The 22426-nt window shown below is 39.0% G+C and overlaps 1 pseudogene; it reads right to left on the bottom strand.

Annotated features, from left to right (window-relative positions):
* Positions 1–18635, bottom strand: part of LOC115416435 (aminopeptidase N-like) — a 42516-nt pseudogene extending 23881 nt beyond the window's left edge.
* Between the last annotated feature and the right edge of the window lie 3791 nt (positions 18636–22426).

Genomic DNA, 22426 nt, shown 5'->3' on the forward strand with positions numbered 1-22426 from the left:
TTTGACCTGTGTTGCTGTCTGTAGCAATTTTTGTTGCAGTTGCAAACCCCAATCCCTCTTGTTGTGAACTGTAAGTGCCTTCCACTATGCCATCACAGCCAGGCAGCGTTTTGATGAAGACATACATAAAATTCTCTAATCTGACACTGGCACCGCCAGAGGTCCAAGAGGTCTAGACCTGCACGTGGATGCAATGATTAGCTTTAATGGCTAATCTGTGCGATCTTAGGCAGCACAGTGGCATAGTGGTTAGCACCCCGCCATTAAAAACAGGTACATAAAGGTTAATTCTACTGTCCGTGTCTTTGACCATGGTTCTGATGAAGGTCTGGAGTTGGTACCAAAGCACCTTCGATGGCAGCTCACCGCTCCTAATGAGTGTATGCTATGTGCTAATGCTAATGCTCGGTACTGTGTGTGTGTGTTTGAATGGTTCAAATGCAGAGACTGAATTTCCCTATGGCGATCATATGACAAGTTAGCCTTTAATCTGTGTTTAGCCATTAGTCTTATTGTTTGATTTGTCTGGGGTCGTAGAAGTAAAGCAGCAACATGAAGTCCATATCGAAAGTATGTCAGATGTTTCATGAGTGGGCATGATTACCTTTGGCTTTGGTACATACATTTGTCTCTAAACAGTATTAACATTTTGAAGGTTAGCATCATTCTGCTATGTCTCAACCACATTTTGTGCAAAGATATTTCTCGTGACAAACTGATGAACCAACCTATGTTCCGATTGTTTGAGTCATATTCGCAAGGTTCTAGATTTTACCGGTGAAAATGAACTTCATCAGGTTATTTCTTCTTCCTTTGGCCAGTTCCTCTTCAGATCATTAGGTTCAAATTGATTAGATTAGATTAGATTCCTTTTGTCATTGCAAATAAATGCAACGAAATTTTAAAGCACAAGGGAAAAACGGGACCCATAAAAAAGTGTAAGAACAAGAACTACTAAAGAATAAATTGGGTTTTGAGCCATTTGGGTTTAAAAACTTGACTGTGTTGCCAACAAAATTGCTGCAATATTTACTCATCAAATGTTTAACATGAGCTAACACAAGTTGCTTTTCCACTGACCCTCAAAATGCGCTTATATAACTTACGCATAAAAATTTGCCTAATGGAAAATGACAATTTCGCCAAAACTCTTGTTTTCTGATGAAAAGTTTTTGTTCTGGCAAGAGGTGGTTTTTCAGGTGTAGCAAAATTGGTATATGACACAAAACTGTAATGGAAAGACATTTTTGTGCAACTAGAGTTATGTGAACAAAACAAACAGATGTGGATGGATGTTAGAACAAGAGAAGAAGAGTTGAACTCAAACATGTGTGTATGTGTGGACACAGCAGGAAACCACATCAGATTAGAATTAGGAGGAGATAGAGGAGGAAGCAGCATTCTAGACCCAAACCAACACACAACAACAAACACAGACAGAGATTTGGTTCATTTTGTTGATTATTTTGTTAATTTTGTAGATTTTTTTTTTTTTTTTGGGTTAATTTTATTGATTATTTTGTTTATTTTGTTTATTTTGTTGATTATTTTGTTCATTTTGTAGATTTTTTTGGGTTAATTTTATTGATTATTTTGTTTATTTTGATTATTTTGTTTATTTTGTTGATTATTTTGTTTTTTGTTTGTTTGTTTATTTTGTTTATTTTGTTGATTATTTTGTTCATTTTGTAGATTTTTTTTGGTTAATTTTATTGATTATTTTGTTTATTTTGATTTTTTTATTTTGTTGATTATTTTGTTTATTTTGATTATTTTGTTTGTTTATTTTGTTGATTATTTTGTTCATTTTATAGATTTTTTTTTTTTTTTTGGTTCATTTTATTGATTATTTTGTTTATTTTGTTGATTATTTTGTTCATTTTGTAGATTTTTTTGGGTTAATTTTATTGATTATTTTGTTTATTTTGATTATTTTGTTTATTTTGTTGATTATTTTGTTTTTTGTTTGTTTGTTTATTTTGTTTATTTTGTTGATTATTTTGTTCATTTTGTAGATTTTTTTTGGTTAATTTTATTGATTATTTTGTTTATTTTGATTTTTTATTTTGTTGATTATTTTGTTTATTTTGATTATTTTGTTTGTTTATTTTGTTGATTTTGTTGATTATTTTGTTCATTTTATAGATTTTTTTTTTTTTTTGGTTCATTTTATTGATTATTTTGTTTATTTTGTTGATTATTTTGTTCATTTTGTAGATTTTTTTTTTTTTTTTGGTTCATTTTATTGATTATTTTGTTTATTTTGTTGATTATTTTGTTCATTTTGTAGATTTTTTTTTTTTTTTGGTTCATTTTATTGATTATTTTGTTTATTTTGTTGATTATTTTGTTCATTTTGTAGATTTTTTGGTTCATTTTGTTGATTATTGGTTCTTTTTTTCATTTTTCATTTTTGGTTCTTTTGTTTATTTTTGTTGACAGATGTGTGTGTATGTGTGGACACAGCAGGAAACTACATCAGTTTAGAATTTTGTAGCAGATAGAGGAGGAACCAGCATTCTAGATTCAAAACAACACAGATTTATGTTCCTGTTTATGGAAGGACTGACACTGACATCTACCACAAGAAAGAAACTAATCAGCACATTTGGGATTGAATGGACAACCAACATTACACACTTCTGTTTTTTTCGACATTTAGTAAACATCGGTAAAGTTTAGCGCAGATGTCCAATGGAAAAGCGAGTACAGAGACAGATGTTTTGTGCTCAGTTCCATGTTTTGCCTTCATTTTTTTGCTCAGTACTCACATTAGGGTTTGTTGCCAGTTGATCCAGGAGGCGTCGCCAGTTGTCTGGGTCATAATTGACTCTGTAGTATCCAGTACTGTTCACGTTTACCAGGATCCACTCTCCTTCTTTGGACCTGAAATCTTCTCTTCGTCCTGTTTGAAGTACAGACATTGGTGGAAGATCATTTGTACAATTAAAGACGACAAACCACCGGAAAGGAGACTCTAAAGCTAAGACTAGATCATTCAATGCTACTTCATTTGGTCCGTTTAAAATGGACCAGAGTTTGTGTCCCTGGAAAGTCTGGACTTTTTTATAGGTGTGAATACAAACATGTGAACTCTGATTCCAATCAAACAAGCTGAGACCACCCAGAAGGGGTTCCGCTTCCAAATGGACTCTGGGCCGGTTCATTTCTGGTGTGAATAGAACCAGCCTTGAGCCGAAACAAACCAAGGAACCGTGCACCTTTTTGTGCTTGAGAAGCCACCGTAGCCTCTGGAAGTAGCCGAGCTTCATGGGTAGTCAGAGCTAACAGCAGCAGCCATGAGCAGTGGACAGACGTGGACCAATGAGGACACTGAATGTCTCATGGACATTTGGTCAGATGACCATTTTTCGAAACTGGCTCCAAATGAGCCGTTCTTGACAGTTCACATTGATTTCAGAAATTTGTGTCTGTAAAATAGAATACAAATTCAGAAAATGATAACCGTGTTTGTTTTCGTCACACTGACCGTCTCTGACTGACCCCCGCCCCTGACTTTTCTGTCCAATGCTAGCACAGTTTGTCACATGCGTGCGTCTGTTTTACAAATTTTGGTCCACTTGCAAAAAGTGCAATAAGAATGCGATCCGACCCAAACAAAAAAATTAAAGTCTGCATTTGATCTGAATCAAATAAGCGGACCAAAGGACTGTCCAGGTGTGAATACAGAATTGGACACCTCAGGTTTTAGGCTACGTTCACACAGCAGGTCTTAATACACCATTTGGATGTTTTAGTGAAATCCGATTGCTTGTTCATATTCCACATGAAATGCGACTTCTATCAGTTTTGAGTCTGAACTGAATGCGACCCTGAAGTGACCCACATGCACAGAAGAGGTCCTGAAGTGACCCACATGCACAGAAGAGGTCCTGAAGTGACCCACATGCACAGAAGAGGTCCTGAGTGACCCACATGCACAGAGGTCCTCAGATCTGGGCCACATTTGCCTGCGGTCTGAATGTAGCCTTCTTCCTGTATCTTTCGCAGATACATCTTGTGTTTTTGTTACCGTTCTCGTAATCCAGAAAACAGATGTAGGCTCCATGAAAGTGGACATGACTCTGTACGGGATGTGCCACAGCTCACTGAAAGGACAAAAACAAAGAGAACGTCATGAGACCGGGGGGGGGGGGGGGCAGATTTGGCCCCTGGGCCGCATGTTTGTCACCTGTAGTCTAGAACACATTATTACTGGTCTATTAAAGGTCTTCAAACGTACCTGGACGCAGAGGATTGGTTGAACAGAAAGCGTTTCTGGCTGTAGTCCCCGCTGGTCGTGTTGATGGTGAGAACAGGAAATCCGGTCTGGAGTGTCCATGTCTTCATGTATTTTTCGACTGCAAATTCTTTACCTGTTTCCTGTAACGCCTGCAAACATTTCATAGCATCTATACTTTAGAGTGGACAAATGGACCAACAGAGCAGAAGCAGAACTGTAAAGTCCTGTGTGTTCGACTTTACCTTCAGTATGTTGTCCCACAGATCATCCTGATCCACGTTTTTGTACTGAAACTGACTGAGGTACATCTGAAACAGAAGAAGAGAACACCTTCACTATAATCACAAATAATATTTTACACTGAGAGGGGAAGAAAAGTACACAACTGTAGGATGCAGCTAGTTACGAAAACTATGACTAACTGAATGATACTTAGTTTATATTTTATTGTATCTCTTTTGTATGCCATTCTAAAATGCCACTTGGTTTTGTTTGTTTTAATTTCCTACATAAACTGTACTCTTTTTTTTAACATCTTAAATTCTTTGGCATTCAATAGACCTTTTTTTTTTTTTTTTTTTTACAACTTCTGTATTTTTCAGTGGAAATACGCAATTGTCATGGAATTCTACTTCCTGGTCTATCAGGACAACAATGGCACAAGTGAAGAACACCAGTTTTAGTATCGTTCCAGGTTGTTCTTGTTCTGCCCAAAAACAGACGTATCTGTCTTTTCATTCTTTTCCTGTGGACACTGAAGTTAGGTGGAAATGGACTCAGACAATCCAGCAAGATGAGGGACCAAAGTTTGTGATAAAACAGTTAGAATTTTCAAAAACAGCCTGATTCCAGATCAGATCCGTCTAATGTTGGAGGACAGTAGGGCTGTTACACAATATCACTTCTGCAATATATCGCAATATTTCATTTCATGATACTGTATCGATTTTAAAAAGTATTGTTTTGATATTTTAGGCATTTATTCAAATGCAGAGATGGCGGAGGTTCATTTTTGTTTTTTGGTTTTCTTTATGGTTTATATCTTATTTATTATTATTTAACACTGTTTTATTAAATAATGGTTACTTGATGCATCCCTAAAAGCACATTTTACTGTCTGAGAGGCAGATGGGAGTTCCTTTGTTGTTATTGCACAAAAATCCTGTTCTGATGTTAGTTGTGAACTAATAGAATCTGAACATTTGAACAGGATCTGAAACTGGAATGTCTGGAAAACAGAATTTCAGTTTGAACACAGTTTGAACATTTTGTGATGTAACATTAGATCCTGTTGGGATCTAATAAAAATGTGTTTAGTATTTGTGCAGATTTCTAGTGTAATTAAATTCTTCAAGGAAATAATCATTTAAAAAAAAGAAAGAAACAAAAAAAACTGCCTGTTTAACACAATCATGATATATCGTGATATATCGTATGGTGATCCTAGTATTGTGATTTGTATTGTATCGCCAGATTCTTGCCGATACACAGCCCTAGAGGACAGCAGGGACAGGGAAGTGTTTTTCCAACTCCTATCCAAAGGGATCCTTAAAAAATGGCATCAAAACCTACATGGTCCTCTTACTCACTTTTAGCAGTTTCACTACGGCTGATTCAAAGACGAAGAAGAAGAAGAGGAAGTATCTGTGTTTAAATGTACAGACACACCTCCACATGTTGTGTCTCATCATATGGACATAAACTTATTCAAAGGAAAGCGTGTTCTCCAAATGCATCGTTCCCATTTGACTGGGTTTGGTGCATTCAAAGGCCTTTCATCCATAGATCCAGACCAGATAATCCAAGTGGAAGCTTTAGATGGGACTCACTCTGATCCCCCTTTGGAAGTCCTCTTCACCCACCACACTGGCCAGCATTCTGATGACAGCTGCCCCCTGTAAAAAAAACAAACAAACAAAAAAAAAAACAGCAGATATCAGCACAAGGTCAGAGTCTGCAGAGAGCCTCTACGGCAGGGCTGTCAAACATGCACCCCCCAAAGGTTCCAGTCCCACCCCTGGGATGAATTCACAAAGTGTCTAAATTCCACAGTCCAGGCTGTGGAACTCATGTTAGTGTGGGTTCCACATCCAGACCAATCTGATCTACAGTCCAATAAGAACAGCAGAAGAACCCACACAAAGAAGGACTGCAGATTTACTACTGGGTTCTTCTGGGGGGGGGGGGGGGTTGTACTAAAAAAAAAGACAAACTTTGGTTTGTCATTATTTATAGGTTATGTAGTCATTATTTTACTGTTCTGGCCCGCTTGAGATCAAATTGGGATAAATATGGCCCTGACCAAAATGAGTTTGACAGCCCTGAATTAAGCTATGCAAATTAAATCTGAGCAGCAGTTTGCACTGTGTGACAAGCCCCACATTGTCTTAAAAAAAAAACACTAATCGATTTATTCCACCTTCTCATGTAGAACTCTGCTTGCAGCCTCAACATCAGTGTAAATCTCTCCATTTTGTGGATTTCATCCACTGTATTCATCCAGTCCTCCAACACCTGCGGCTCAGGCTGAAGCCATCCTCAGGTGATTGCTTTCTTTGCTGCAGCACCAAAAATCTTCAGGGGGTACCTGTCATTCACCGTTGAATCGTCAGGAAGGTCTCCCAACAGAAGTGAAAGAGTGGGTTGCTGCAGTCCAAAACCTAAAATCTGCTCTATTTTTGTACTAGGGCTGTAACTATATGACAATTTCATATCACAGTTATTGTGACCGAAATTATCACGGTTATCATTATTATCGCAGTATTGGTGAAATTGTGCTCAAAATGTTCAAAAAGTACTAATACACACACTGAAAAAATTTAACCAAGTTGTATTTTGAAAAAAAAAAAAACAACAAAAAAACAAATAAAATAATAGTCCCAATGTTCCTTCTGTGTCAGAAACATTCCAATATTAACCCTTAGTGGTCTGAGTCTATTTTGTCCGTTTTTCAGTCCTTTTGATTTGGCCTTTATATACTATAGAAACAAATGTTTACTATACCCATGTTTGGATCTGTTTTTTCAGCACAACTTCATCTATATCATCTGTCTGTTATTTTTTCACTTTAACCTACTATAAAACACAAAAGGACAGAAAACAAAAAAAAAGATATAAAATCTGATTTGAAAATGTCTATAATTTATTGCATAAATAACACACAGATGCTTAATGAACCTTTTCACAGACTTTAAAAGTGAATATTGGTTCCAAATATTAGGTATAGAAAATTAAAATTGTAAAAATTCAAACTATACTCAAATATTTGACATAAAAGCAGATCTTACATAGGGTTTTTTCCCCTAAAAGTGCGGTAATCAAACACAGTTATCATGAGAATTAGAATTTAAACGCTAATACTAACCGTTGGCAATTTCACCATGGTTTATTGTTATACCGGTAATTGTTACATCCTATTTTTGCACTAACATCTTTTCAAAAAGTTGTAATTTTTGTACAGGACCAAAAAATGTGGGTGTGGTTTGCCTCTGTGTCCCCCTGTGCAACCCCCCCAGCAAGTAGAAGCACTCAGGTTTTTACTAAACTGTTGTTTTGGCATTATAAAGAACCAGACTACATTTTTCCAAGCAAAAAAAATCAAAAACAAAACCTTGTCTTATCTTATTTGCTCTTCTCTCCTCAGTGTTGGCAGGTGCAGAAGTATCTGGACTCGTACCTTACAGTAGGTTAAGGTGTCAAACATCTCGATGATCTCCAGTGTGGTCTGGACTTGTTGCTGTGAGGGTTCAGAGGATGGGACGAGGCCAGAGCGTCCTCCTCGAACGCTGCATGGGAGAGCACTCATGAAATAGACGTCTTTCTGAGGAGGACACAGACACACCTGATGTTTCAGGACAGTTCATTCAGCTCCATCAGGTCAGAGTTCAGCTGATGTTTCACCAGTTGTTCATGAATTCTGCTTAGAGTTCAGAGTTAAAGCTGTGGGAGACTTTCATGACCAGTGTTTCCTCAGGTCTGTCCATCCTCAGTCCTCTCCTCAGTCTCATTGGTCTGTTGGTCTGTCTGTCATTCCTCAGCTGAATCTCTTCCTCAGTCTGAACACTTTCTTAGTTCCATCCACCACAAACAACATGTGTTTACAAACAGAGGCAGGAGGAGCTGGGTATCTGAGGAAGTTTGTCGTGATGTGCATTGTGGGAAACGGAGGTTCTCGCAGCTGGCTGACAGCAGCAGCTGCTACAGACACGCTGTGGAACGTCAGGAGCTCCCTTCCCTCTATGCATATTCCTCCAGCGTTTCCGCATTTCAGCGCCTTTCCACGTCGTATTTGTTTCAACCATATAATATCATATGGTCGCACTGCGCTGTCAGGCAGATGCACTAACCTCCGTTTCCCACAATGCCCGTTCTGACAAACTTCCTCAGATGCTCAGTTCCTCCTGCCTCTGTTTGTAAACACATGTTTGTTTGTGGTGGATGGAACTACGAAGTGTTCAGCATGAGGAAGAGATTCAGCTGAGGAATGACAGACAGACCAACAGACCAATGAAACTGAGGAGAGGACTGAGGATGGACAGATGTGAGGAAACACTGAGGATGAAAGTCTCCTGCACCTTTAAGCATGAAAAGAGTAGAATGTGAATGTACCATGTCACCCGACGACTCCACACGGTCCACAGCCATGAAGGACATGAAGGTGGCGAAGCCCTCGTTCAGCCAGACTTCATTCCACCCTTCATTGTCACCAGGTTTCCGAACCACTGTCGAACAGGAGCAAAATAAGCATCATCAAACCCTGAACAGCGGGTTCAGTCGTACACAGACGTGCAGACAGTCAGCCTGTTTTACATCCACACCAGTACTCCAATCATGATCAGATTTATGGAGTTATCCCATTATTCCAGTGAGCCATAAACAGGATTATCTGACCAGCTTTAACTGAAACAGCAGTATCTGGTCAGGAGAACTGGATTCAGTTCCATCCACAGAACTTTATTTACCCTCCAGGGGTCATTCACAGCAACTGAGTAAACACATCACATCGAAGACAGCAGTTATCAGCAGGACTGTACGAAAAGATCAGGTTTGCAATATATCACCATATTTCATTTCACAACACTGTATCGATATTAAAAAGAACTGTATCGATATTTTTAGGTATTTATTCAAATGCAGATATTGTGGAGGTTCATTTTGTTTTTTTTCTTATTTATATTTATTTTCTTATTTCACACTCTTTATTCAATAATGTTGGTTCCTTTGTTTGGATTGAACTCAAATCCTGTTCTGATGTTAGTTGTGAACTAATAGAATCTGAACATTTGAACAGGATCTGAAACTGGAATGTCTGGAAAACAGAATTTCAGTTTGAACACAGTTTGAACATTTGGTGATAGAACATTAGATCCTGTTCTGATCAAATACAAATGTGTTTAGGATTTGTGCAGATTTCTGCTGGAATTCAATTCTTCAAGGAAATAATCATTTAAAATTTTTTTTTAAAAATTGCCTTTTTAACAGTATCATAATATATCGTGATATATCATATGGTGATCCTAGTATTGTGATTTGTATGGTATCACCAGATTCTTGCCGGTACACAGCCCTAGTTATCAGATGAACACACCTAGACTTCCCCCCAGTACTCTGACGTCTGCACACATGGACACAGGTTCATCTTATTTATTGTTTTTTTAGAGCTGTACATGTGTAAAAAATAAGTCTATATAAACTGAAGTTACACAGCGACACCGTGAATCTAAGGAAAAAGGTAAACAAACAATGACATGAAATGAAGGATAACACCAACGTGACCTATTCTGTAGTTTTTTTTAGCTCCTCCCACATTACGACAGCTAACGCTGACACGAACTACAATACAGCTGAATACAGTCTTCATCTACAGAGAATGAATGAAGTTGTAATATTATAAGAATATTGTCGTCATATTTGGAGAATAAAACCATGACATTACGAGAACAACATTGTAATTTAAAAACAGGCGGGAAACATATAATCATTTACAGCATAAAGTCGTACCCACTGGTCTGATAATGAAGAACTGGAACATTCTGTGAGGTTCGACTTTCATTTGGGATTTACGCACAAATAGCCTCGCCCACCAAAGTAAGCCTGTTTGCCCCGCCCACCAAATACTGAGCTGTTAGCCCCCCCACCATCAACACATTAGCATTAGTTGGACTTTGAAGACAGTTCGCACACGTTTGGGGTTTGTTTTGTCTTAAGGCTTACGATTTCTGAATTATGACTTTTTATCGCACTGTTGCTAATTTATTTTCAAAATATTACAACTTTAATCTTATAAAAGTACGACATCATTTTCATTAAATTATGAGGGTTTTTTTTTTTTTTTTTTTTATTACGACTTTATTCTCTTAGTTACTATTTTTCCGATGTGGCCCTAATATGCCATCATAGAAATGAGCTAAAAAGACTCAAACTATTTTTTGTCCCAGGCTGTGAACATGCGATATTTTATATTTTAACATGTTTTGTTTTGTTTATTTACTTATTTCAAATATTGCATTAAAATCGAACATAAACAGAATTATATAAAAGAAAGTCAAACATTCAAACGGAGTGGGATGAGGTTTGGCTTCTAACCCCCCCCCCCCCCCGTCAGAATCCATAAGTACACAAAAAAAAAGTAAAAAAAAACGGTATTATTGTTGTTACTGTTAAATAACGGAAAATAACCATCTCATAAAAATACGGTCATTTTCCATATTTAAAATACAGGTTTTTGCCCTAACTTTACATGAGGTTTTGCTATTTTTTTTTTTTTTACTTTTTAATGTTTAAAAAATAATATTTACATGTATTAAAACAATCCAATTCCCTATATATATATATATATATATATATATATATATATATATATATATATATATATATATATATAATAATTTTCAGTGAGACTCAGTTGTCCAGTCCACTGATAAAACTGTATTTGGACAGTTTATCAGTGCTTATACATGTTATACATTCACAAAAATACATTTATTCAACATTTTTGTTGTGAAACCTCCTGTAATTACACAAGATATTTGTCAATTAACAAACAAGTCTGGTTCAACTGACAGAACTAATACTTCTGTTGCTGTTAATTGTCAGTAATTTTATCTGGTTTAATTATTTTTTTTACAGTATTAACTTTAAATTAACAGTTTAATCTCATAAATAGAAAAGAAATTTGTGAAATTACGATACATTTGCAAATGTATTTGAACTGTATTTTTCTGTGAAAAAAAAATTCTTTTAAAAAATGGAAATATTCTAGTTATTCACAGTTACAGTTTTTTCATGTTATTTTACATTTGACATGTTAAATCACAGTCTGTTTTTGTCATTTCATTGATATTTCCTGTATCTTAAAAATACAGGAAAAATCTGTCAAATAAACAGTGAAAATTCTGTTAAATTACAGACTTTTTTACAGTGTAACTCCAAAATCCTCACATATCGGACTAAATTGTGACTGGGCAGAAAAGCCAGACTTGCTGAACGTATGGAGGACAGACTGGACATGTTTTGGCAGTCGTGGTGTTTCCGTTCCAGCGGTTCAGGTGCGTACAGACGGTTTTGTTCTCCGTTCTGACCTGGTGAGCCAGCTCATGTGCGATCAGAGTGGCGATGTCTCCCTTGTGCCATGACGACACCCCCTCCTCGTAGAGCACCCCTCCCTCCTGGTAGGTGATCAGACCCCAGTTCTCCATTCCTGCCACGCCCAAATCTGGCAGCGCAACTTGATCTGGACAAATGCAAAACAATGTATGCTAAATGGACTGAACTTACGCTGAGAATTCAACCAAACCATGAACTTAGTCAGAATAACATAAAAAAAACAAATAATCACAACTAGACACAAAATGTTAGCAGTGTGAAACCAATGTGATTTCAACCAAGAATTTAAACAACTAAATTAACAAACAAAAACAGTGCCCCCCCCCCCCCCCCCCCAGTCTTCTGACATTAGCTCCTCCCCCCATCTTAAATACTAGCCACGCCCCTTTTTCTGGTCTTTTGTCTGTGAACTGAAGAACAATGTGAGTAAATAATTCAAATAACTAATATGTGTGCACCCACATTACAATGTTTAAATACAATACTTAAACCAAACTGTGTCATGTAATCAGTAACTGTAACTGAACAAAAACTACTAGAACGGAGGGAGGATACAAAATTATTACTGGCGGTTTTAGCAGCCAGCAAGAAATCTATTACAAGAAGGAGGTTAAAGCCAACTGCACCAGCAGCAGAAGCCTGGTACCAGACCATCATGCAGATTTTCAAAATGGAAACATGGACTTACTCTATCAGAATCAGACGGATACATTTAACCGTATTTGGGACAAATGGATTCAGTTTGTATCCTCTAGCTGCCAGAATTTGTATCACTCCTCTAAAAATTCCTTCTTTTTAATGTCCCTGTCTTTATTCTTTGCCTATGTTTTACTTTTGCAAATGTGTGTAATGTTTAAAGAACCCGGAGCTGAAAGCTGGGATTGTCTTTTTTTTTTTTAAGTGAGATATACCAAAACTGTAAGCACTCAGTTCATATGTTTTTGGTTTTTTTTTCACTCTTTGACACTTTTGTATGTATAAAATAAGAAATACAAAAAGGAATAGATACCATATGTATGAATGGTAATGCTGAGATATCTGGCTCCTTTTCCAATAAAAAAAAAAAAAAAAAAAAAAAAAAAACTAGTACCAGACAGTGGTGGCTAAGGGCTCCACCACACTGCTGTTTCGTACCTAGTTTTCCTTTGTAAGTGATGTCGAAGTAGTCCTGGTAGTAGGACAGGATGTATCCGTGATGTTGTCTGCGTAGGCTGTGTATCCGGCCGCTGTGGCCTCAGGACGAGCGTACGTCTGCAGGAGCACAACAAAGCACACAACGCATCAGCATGATGGGCTTTCAGGGTCTGACTTATTCTGATCCCAACCAGCCACACTGGGGTTTAGAAGGATGGAAGCACAGGAAAATACTTACAACACTCCAAGTATCGAAAACAGAGTCTGTGAGCACCGACTTAACCCTTGAACCCTTGAACCCTTGAACCCTTGAACCCTTGAACCCTTGAACTCAGGGCTGTCAAACTCATTTTCTTTCAAGTTCCACATTCAGCCCAATTTAATCTGCAGTGGGCCAAACCACTAAAATAATAACAGCATGACAGCCAGTAAATAATGACAACTCCAAATTGTTTTAGTGCAAAAAATAACATTCAATTATGCCAATATTTACATTTACAAACCATCCAAACAAAAAGGATGTGAATAACCTGAAAAAATGAAATTTGTTCAGAAATATAGGCACAGCTTTATCAGTTTATGCCTTGACTTCTCACTTCTCCATGTGCATTACAGATCAGATCTACAACGACAAAACATTCAGTAACCGGCAGAAAAGAGTTCAATCGCCCTTAATTTTCTGTAGACATTTCAGGTTGTTCATATTTGTTCACATTATTCACATTTTATTGTAAAAGCAATAATTTGTAAACGTAAACATTTTCATAATTTAAAGTTCTTTGTACAAAATCAAAGAGAAAAAAATTGTCATTATTTATAGGTTATTATGCAAATTCATCCCCAGATTGGACCCTTTGGCGGGCCAGTTTTGGCCCCCGGGATGCATGTTTGACACCTGTGATTTAACCCTTTAACCCTGACGTCTCTGTGGTAGACACACTACTTAGCACTGATCCCTTCCAAGGTTATTATCGTTAACGAAAACTAACGAAATGACAAAAACTAGAATTGTAAAAAAAATTTCATTAACTGAAATAAATAAAATGATAATTAAAAGAAAAAAAAATCAATAACTAACTGAAACTGTATTGTGTTTTTACAAAACTAAATAAAACAAATAAAAATTATGGATAAAATTCCCTTCGTTTTCGTCTTTGTCAAAGTCGGATTGATATGAAATTGATTTATTTCACTCAAGCAGTTTTATCTGTTGGCACCAAATGATATTTAAGGGTCCGTCACTTGTGTTCACTTGTGGTTTCCAGTCGTCTTCTGGTCCCCACTCTACCTGGAAACATGGAGACTAAAGCAGCAGAGTCCTGTCTGGGATTGATTTGAATAGGAGCACAGAGAAGAAGAGAAAAGAGACCACTGAACTACAACTGAACTACAACTGAACTACAACTGAACTACAACTAAACTACAACTGAACTACAACTAAACTACAACTGAACTACAACTAAACTACAACTAAACTACAACTGAACTACAACTAAACTACAACTGAACTACAACTAAACTACAACTAAACTACAACTGAACTACAACTGAACTACAACTAAACTACAACTGAACTACAACTAAACTACAACTGAACTACAACTACAACTAAACTACAACTGAACTACAACTGAACTACAACTGAACTACAACTAAACTACAACTAACTACAACTGAACTACAACTAACTACAACTGAACTACAACTAAACTACAACTAAACTACACTGAACTACAACTGAACTACAACTAAACTACAACTAACTACAACTGAACTACAACTAAACTACAACTGAACTACAACTAAACTACACTGAACTACAACCTAAACTACAACTGACACAACTAAACTACAACTAAACTACAACTGAACTACAACTAACTACAATGAACTACAACTAAACTACAACTAAACTACAACTGAACTACAACTAAACTACAACTAAACTACAACTGAACTACAACTAAACTACAACTAAACTACAACTGAACTACAACTGAACTACAACTAAACTACAACTAAACTACAACTGAACTAACTAACTACAACTGAACTACAACTGAACTACAACTACAACTGAACTACAACTGAACTACAACTAAACTACAACTGAACTACAACTGAACTACAACTGAACTACAACTAACTACAACTGAACTACAACTAAACTAAACTACAACTAAACTAAACTAAACTAAACTAAAACTAAACTACAACTAAGCATTTAGAAAAAATGAAAAGTAATTCAAACTGAATTAGAGAAAAAAAAGTCCAACTAAATAAAACTAAACTAGAATGAAAAATCCTAAATCTTGTCACCTTTAACCCTTCCTCTGTCTGGTTTAAATGCTGCAGATCTGCCTCAGGTTTTAAACACTAACGGGTCATGACCTCTGATCACAGTTTCCTTTCCACATGTTTCTGCGATCGTACGTTGAACAGATTGAACTGAACGTTGCGGTCTGCTGTTGAATCTACACTTACGCTGATGTCGCTGTGGAAGGCGTCGGCCTTGTTCAGCTCTGAGACGGTGAAGGCTAACAGGTACGTGGACATCATCTCTGTGGACTTGAACTCGGTGAACCCCTCGTCTTCGATGACCCCGAAATCTGTCAAAAACCAGAGGGAGCAGCATGAGGAAAGACGTCTGGAGTTACAGAGAACTGAAGGAAGGGGGAGTCTGCACCTTGCTTCGCCTCGTTTCCCAGAGCCGTGGTGCCTTTTCTGTGGATGATGGTCACGTTAAACTTAGCTTTCATCGCCGTTCGTCAAAACAAGGAAACAGTCTCCTGCATCTGTGGGCTCCAGATTAGTAGCAGCAAGAAACCTACGATCACAGAAAAACACAAAAAAGGAATAAAACACAAAGGAAGGAATCACAATAAATAACATTATTTATACAGTTCAGGCCAAAAGTTTGGACACACCTCTCATTCTTTGCATTTTCTTTATTTCATGACTATTTTCATTGTAGATTCTCACTGAAGGCATCAAACTATGAATGAACACATGTGGAATTATGTACTTAACAAAAAAGTGTGAAATAACTGAAAACATCTCTTATATTCGAGTTTCTTCAAAGTATCCACCCTTAGCTCTGATGACTGCCTTGCACACCCTTGGCATTCTCTTGATGAGCTTCCAGAGGTAGTCACCTGAAATGGTTTCCACTTCATAGCTGTCCTTGTCAGGGTTACTTAGTGGAATTTCTTGCCTTATTGATGGGGTTGGGACCATCAGTTGTGTTGTGCAGAAGTCAGGTTGATGCACAGCTGACAGCCTATGGACAACTGTTGAATGCATATTAGGCGAACCAATCAGCTAAGTAAAGACAAACGAGTGGCCATCATTACTTAAGAAATGAGGTCATCTAGAAAATTTCAAAAACTTTGAATGTGTCCCCAAGTGCAGTCGCAAAAACCATCAAGCGCTCCAACGAAACCGGCTCACATGAGGACCGCCCCAGGAAAGGAAGACCAAGAGTCACCTCTGATGCTGAAGATAAGTTCATCTGAGTCACCAGCCTCAGAATCGCAAATTAACAGCAGCTCAGATTAGGACCAGATGAATACCACACAGAGCTCTAGCAGCAGACACATCTCTACAACAACTGTTAAGAGGAGACTGCGTGAATCAGGCCTTCATGGTCAAACATCTGCTAGGAAACCACTGCTCAGAGAGGCACAAACAAGAGATTTATTTGGGCCAAGAAACCCAAGGAATGGACATTAGACCAGTGGAAATCTTGCTTTGGTCTGATGAGTCCAAATTTCAGATCTTTGGATCCAACCGCCGTGCTTTGTGCGACGCAGAAAATTGAAGTGACGGATGGATGCTACATGCCTGGTTCCCACCGTGAAGCATGGAGGGGGAGGTGTGATGGTGTGGGGTGCTTTGCTGGTGACGCTGTTGGGATTTATTCAAGATTGAAGGCAACCGAATCAGCATGGCTACCACAGCATCCTGAATGACATGCCATTCCATCCGGTCTGCATTTAGTTGGACCATCATTTATGTTTCAACAGGACAATGACCCCAAACACACCTCCAGGCTGTGTGAGGATATCTGACCCAAGAAGGAGAGTGATGGAGTGCTGCGCCAGATGACCTGGCCTCCACAGTCACCGGACCTGAACCCGATCGAGATGGTTTGGGGTGAGCTGGACCGCAGAGTGAAGGCAAAAGGGCCAACAAGTGCTAATCATCTGGGAACTCTTCAAGACTGTTAGGAAACCATTTCAGGTGACTACCTCTGGAAGCTCATCAAGAGATGGCAAGAGTGTGCAAAGCAGTCATCAGAGCTAAGGGTGGATACTTTGAAGAAACAGAATATAAGAGATGTTTTCAGTTATTTCACACTTTTCTGTTAAGTACATAATTCCACATGTGTTCATTCATAGTTTTGATGCCTTCAGTGAGAATCTACAATGAAAATAGTCATGAAAATAAAGAAAATGCAAAGAATGAGAAGGTGTGTCCAAACTTTTGGCCTGTACTGTATGTTTAACCCTTACAGACCCAAACGTCCACCTTTAACCCTTACAGACCCGAATGTCGACATGGTGGTGCAGTGGTTAGCACTCGTGCCTCACAGCAAGAAGGTCCTGGGTTCGATTCCAACACCAGTCGACGGGGGTGGGACCTTTCTGTGTGGAGTTTGCATGTTCTCTCCGTGTCTGCGTGGGTTCTCTCCGGGTACTCCAGCTTCCTCCCACCATCCAAACACATGCACTAATAGGTTAATCAGTTAATCTAAATTGCCCGTAGATGTGAATGTGACGTGATTGTTTGTCTCTATATGTTCAGCCCTGCGATGAACTGGGACTTGTCCAGGGTGAACCCTGCCTTCACCCATATGTAGCTGGGATAGGCTCCAAGAGACCCCCGTGACCCTAGTAGGATAAAGCGGGTTCGAAAATGAATGAAAGACCCAAACGTCCACCTTTAACCCTTAAAGATCCCAACGTCCACCTTTAACCCTTACAGACCCAAACGTCCACCTTTAACCCTTAAAGATCCCAACGTCCACCTTTAACCCTTACAGACCCAAACGTCCACCTTTAACCCTTACAGACCCAAACGTCCCCTTTAACCCTTAAGAATAATAAATTTAAAAAATTTGGCTCTGTTTCCTGCATTAATGAGATAATTATCTCGTTAATGTAGGAAAACAGCTGAATTTTTTTTAACTTATTTTTTCTCATAATTATGAGATAATTAGCTCATTAATTTGGAAAAACGGAGCCAAATGTATGTTTTGTGTGAATGCAGTCCTCTTCCGTCCATAACCACTGACCACAGGACAGTCATGGAAGCGGGCTCTTTCAGGTTCTTGTTCCTGCTGGTACAGGCTGAATAAACTGCAGGCTGTTTTCCTGGTGGAAGTGAACAGACTCCAGACAGTTCCGTCAGTGTTTACACGTGTTGTGAATTTTGTTCTCGGTTTTGTTTTCACTCAGGATGTTCAAATGTACGAGTCAGAAAATGAAAGACATCACATACAAGAACTTTCCACTTTATTTCAAAGACTGTGGGAAAACCAGCTCAGAAACCTGCAGTTAACAGAACAGAGCAGGGCCGGTCCCAGACAAGGCTTAGACCTGGGGGGGCACACGACCACACCCTCCCACACCCCCCAACCAGGTACTGTCATGTCGGCTTCTGGACTTTGTCTGTCTTGTCTGTTCTGTTGTCATTTCCTGTTTTATTTTGTTAAGTTTCCTCATGTGTCATGTCTGTTGTCTTTACTTCCTCTCCTGATCGGTGTTCACCTTTTCCCTGATTACCTGACTCCTCCCTGATTCTCCACCTGTGTCCAATTGTCTTCCCGCCCTCCTGTGTATTTAAACCTCAGTCCTCCCCTGTTTAGTTGCCAGTTTGTGCTCTACAACTTGTTGGTTCCTAACCAGCGTTTTGGATCCTGTTTGTTTGTCTGCCGTTTTTGACCCTTTTCGTCCTTCGACCACTGGTTCAGCCTGTTCCTATCCTGCCTGCTCGTCATCGACCTGGTTCGTTACCCGACTCTGTCTCTGCCTACTCCCTTTATCACCTCAGCCTCCACCGATTACCTGTGCTTCGACCTTCGCCTGGATTACTACCGTGAGTTTGCCTGTCCCCCATGTACCGTTGCTTGTGTGACTGCTTTTCGTGTATGACCTGGCTTGTTTTTTGACCACCCTCTGTTTGTCCCTAGTGGGGATTCCGTTGGGTTTTCCCGGCTCGGCCAAGCGGTCGACTGCCGTATCCACCCGCAGCCCAGACGTTTTTCCCCGGATCCGGTGGCTTCACAGAAGTTATATTATCTCTGTGTTGTATACTTACCCCTGTTAAAGTGTTTAATAAAACACTAAACCTTACTGGATTTTTGTGATCTTGCTTTTGGGTTCAGCCTTTGTACTTAGCCTATCACAGGTACAAGTCGGCCTGATCACAGTCAAGGTGTACAAGTATATTTGCATCAGTTCTTCATCAGTATTCCAAGCAGATCCCCCCAAAACCATTCCAAATGTTTCTTTGTCCATCTTATTACTAGATCTGTCAATCCTCCAAATTTGAAGAAATCGGATCAAAACTGATCAAATGTCGACCCAATGAGTGTGAAAACATGCACAATTTGATGTTATAAGAGCAAAATGATTGTCCATAATGTTTGGAACACATAAATAATTCCTACTCAACTCCTGTGTCTTTTTTTCCAAATACACACATCACATTGCTTTTCATTTATTGATCCTTTTTGTTGAACAGCTGTTTGATTATCAATTCTTATTTTCAGTATTAAGACAATCCACCATTTTGTTGTTAACCCCTTCTTTTCCAGCCCTTTAATTGGAATAATAGAATGGGAACCTGTTCTTTCAGTATTATTAGGACTAAATCTGCACAACTAGACAGATGTGGCTCTGCTCCCTGGTATGCTGCACAACATTTGGAACAATGTGTCAAACGGATGTTTACGTGGAAGCGCATGTTTTCAATGGTGCGTTGTTCACCCAAATTCCTGGAGTGTCCGTACACCAATATACTTCCATCACTAATCTGGACTCTATGCCTTACAGATCTACTGTTCTCACTGGTTCCACATGTTTGTGTCCTCCTGTACCAGAAGACTTAGTTCCAGATGGAACACAGATGCCACCATGTGCTCAGACACATTTCCATTCACATCTGCTAGAGTCCATACACCAGTAGTGTCCGTACACCACATTCTAAATATGTGGCTCTGATTTGACTGTTTCTGTCAATATATGGAATTTTTCAGCAGGCATGCTTTGGACACCACATCTATGCAAGAAACAATGCATGATTCTGCTGAGGTCTGAAACATTTGTATCTGTGTGTAGGCATTAAATATGGAGGCTGTTAGGCTGGAGTGTCCGTACAGCCAAGAATGTGTGATCTGACAGGGGTACAAGCCTGACACAGTTATAGGAGACACCAGAATACACACAGATTTAGGACTTTAAAAGAGAAATATCAGACAAATCAAATGGTCTGTGTGATGTTTTGACAGCAGTATTATTTATCTGTATGTGCACCGCTCTGGTCCCCTGGACTGGGACCAGGCCCAGTACTCTGTTATTTACATGGGACAGGTTTGGAATTTGGACAGATCACCAAGGACCAAATGAAATATGCAGGTGGGTTTGGTGGGGCAGTCAGAGCATTTTGGGGGGGGGTCATTGCCCCCCCAACCCCCCCCCACCCATGCCTAGAACCGGCCCTGGAACAGAAGTGTGTTGACCTTTCACCTCCACACATTAGAGTGGATGTTATCAGCTGTTCCAGTGAACTTTGACTGGGAAGAAAAATAGAAAGTAAAACCTACGCCCATCTGTTCAGGCACACTCAGGAGTCTGTCCACAGCCAAACGTCCTGGGGTCGACGGTTCAACGCCAGGGGCTGGAGTTTAACATTTAGAGTCAGAGCCTTTACTGTCAGTTACAGCACATGCACCACACACTGACCTTTAACCTCTGAGTTTAACCCAATAACACACACACACACACACACACACTGACCTTTAACCTCTGAGTTTAACCCAAGAACACACACACACACACACACACACACACTGACCTTTAACCTCTGAGTTTAACCCAAGAACACACACACACACACACACACACACACACTGACCTTTAACCTCTGAGTTTAACCCAATAACACACACACACACACACACTGACCTTTAACCTCTGAGTTTAACCCAATAACACACACACACACACACACACTGACCTTTAACCTCTGAGTTTAACCCAAGAACACACACACACACACACACTGACCTTTAACCTCTGAGTTTAACCCAATAACACACACACACACACACACACTGACCTTTAACCTCTGAGTTTAACCCAAGAACACACACACACACACACACTGACCTTTAACCTCTGAGTTTAACCCAACACACACACACACACACACACTGACCTTTAACCTCTGAGTTTAACCCAAGAACACACACACACACACACACACACACACACTGACCTTTAACCTCTGAGTTTAACCCAAGAACACACACACACACACACACACACACACACTGACCTTTAACCTCTGAGTTTAACCCAAGAACACACACACACACACACACACTGCAGACCAGGAGCAAATGGGGGGTTAAGTGCCTTGCTCAAGGGCACATCAGCCAACAACTTGTTCTGCCAGTTGGTGGAATTGAACCGGCAACCCTGCAAACACAAGTTGACTCTACAGCCTTCTAGGCCACACACACACACACACACGTATATACACACACACACACAAACACACACACGCAAACACACACACACAGACATGCACACAAACACACACATACATATATATGGTATGTGTGTGTGTTTATGTTGTCTTGATCTATGTTTTTTATTGGTATAATCTTTTTTTTTTTTTTTCGTTTCCCTTTCATTATAAAACTTGAAAACCAATAAAACTCATGTGAAAAAATCCCATGAGCCACCTGCCATGTGTTCATCTAAACCAGTGGAACTGTGGCAGTGTTCAGTGTGTTGGTAAATGTGTGTGTTTGTAGATCCACTGGGATCTGAACCACACAATGAACATGTGGAAGTGATCAGCTGAAGGATCCCACTGCTCAGATTACAGGGGTTTACAGGACAGTTTGGAAATGTAAGTCTTTTCATAAAAGTCGGTGTTTCCCACTCAGACCCTTTGTTGGTATATTTGGTGGTTTTCAGGACCCTCTACAGACTCTTTATCAATCCACGTCCTCCTTCGCTTTTTTCCGACTTTTTCAGACTCTGAGGTGAAAACATGTATTGTTGTTTGTCTCAACTAATCACTGAATATAAATCCGTCCTGTTGACACTGACAGTTTTCTCTATTGTCTCTCTTTGGTCCATTTGATGATGGCTAAACATTATAAATGTTTGGGTTATTTATTTTCTTTTTTTTAATCCAGATTTGATG

Source organism: Sphaeramia orbicularis, unplaced genomic scaffold, assembly GCF_902148855.1.
Source record: "Sphaeramia orbicularis unplaced genomic scaffold, fSphaOr1.1, whole genome shotgun sequence".
Lineage (NCBI taxonomy): Eukaryota > Metazoa > Chordata > Actinopteri > Kurtiformes > Apogonidae > Sphaeramia > Sphaeramia orbicularis.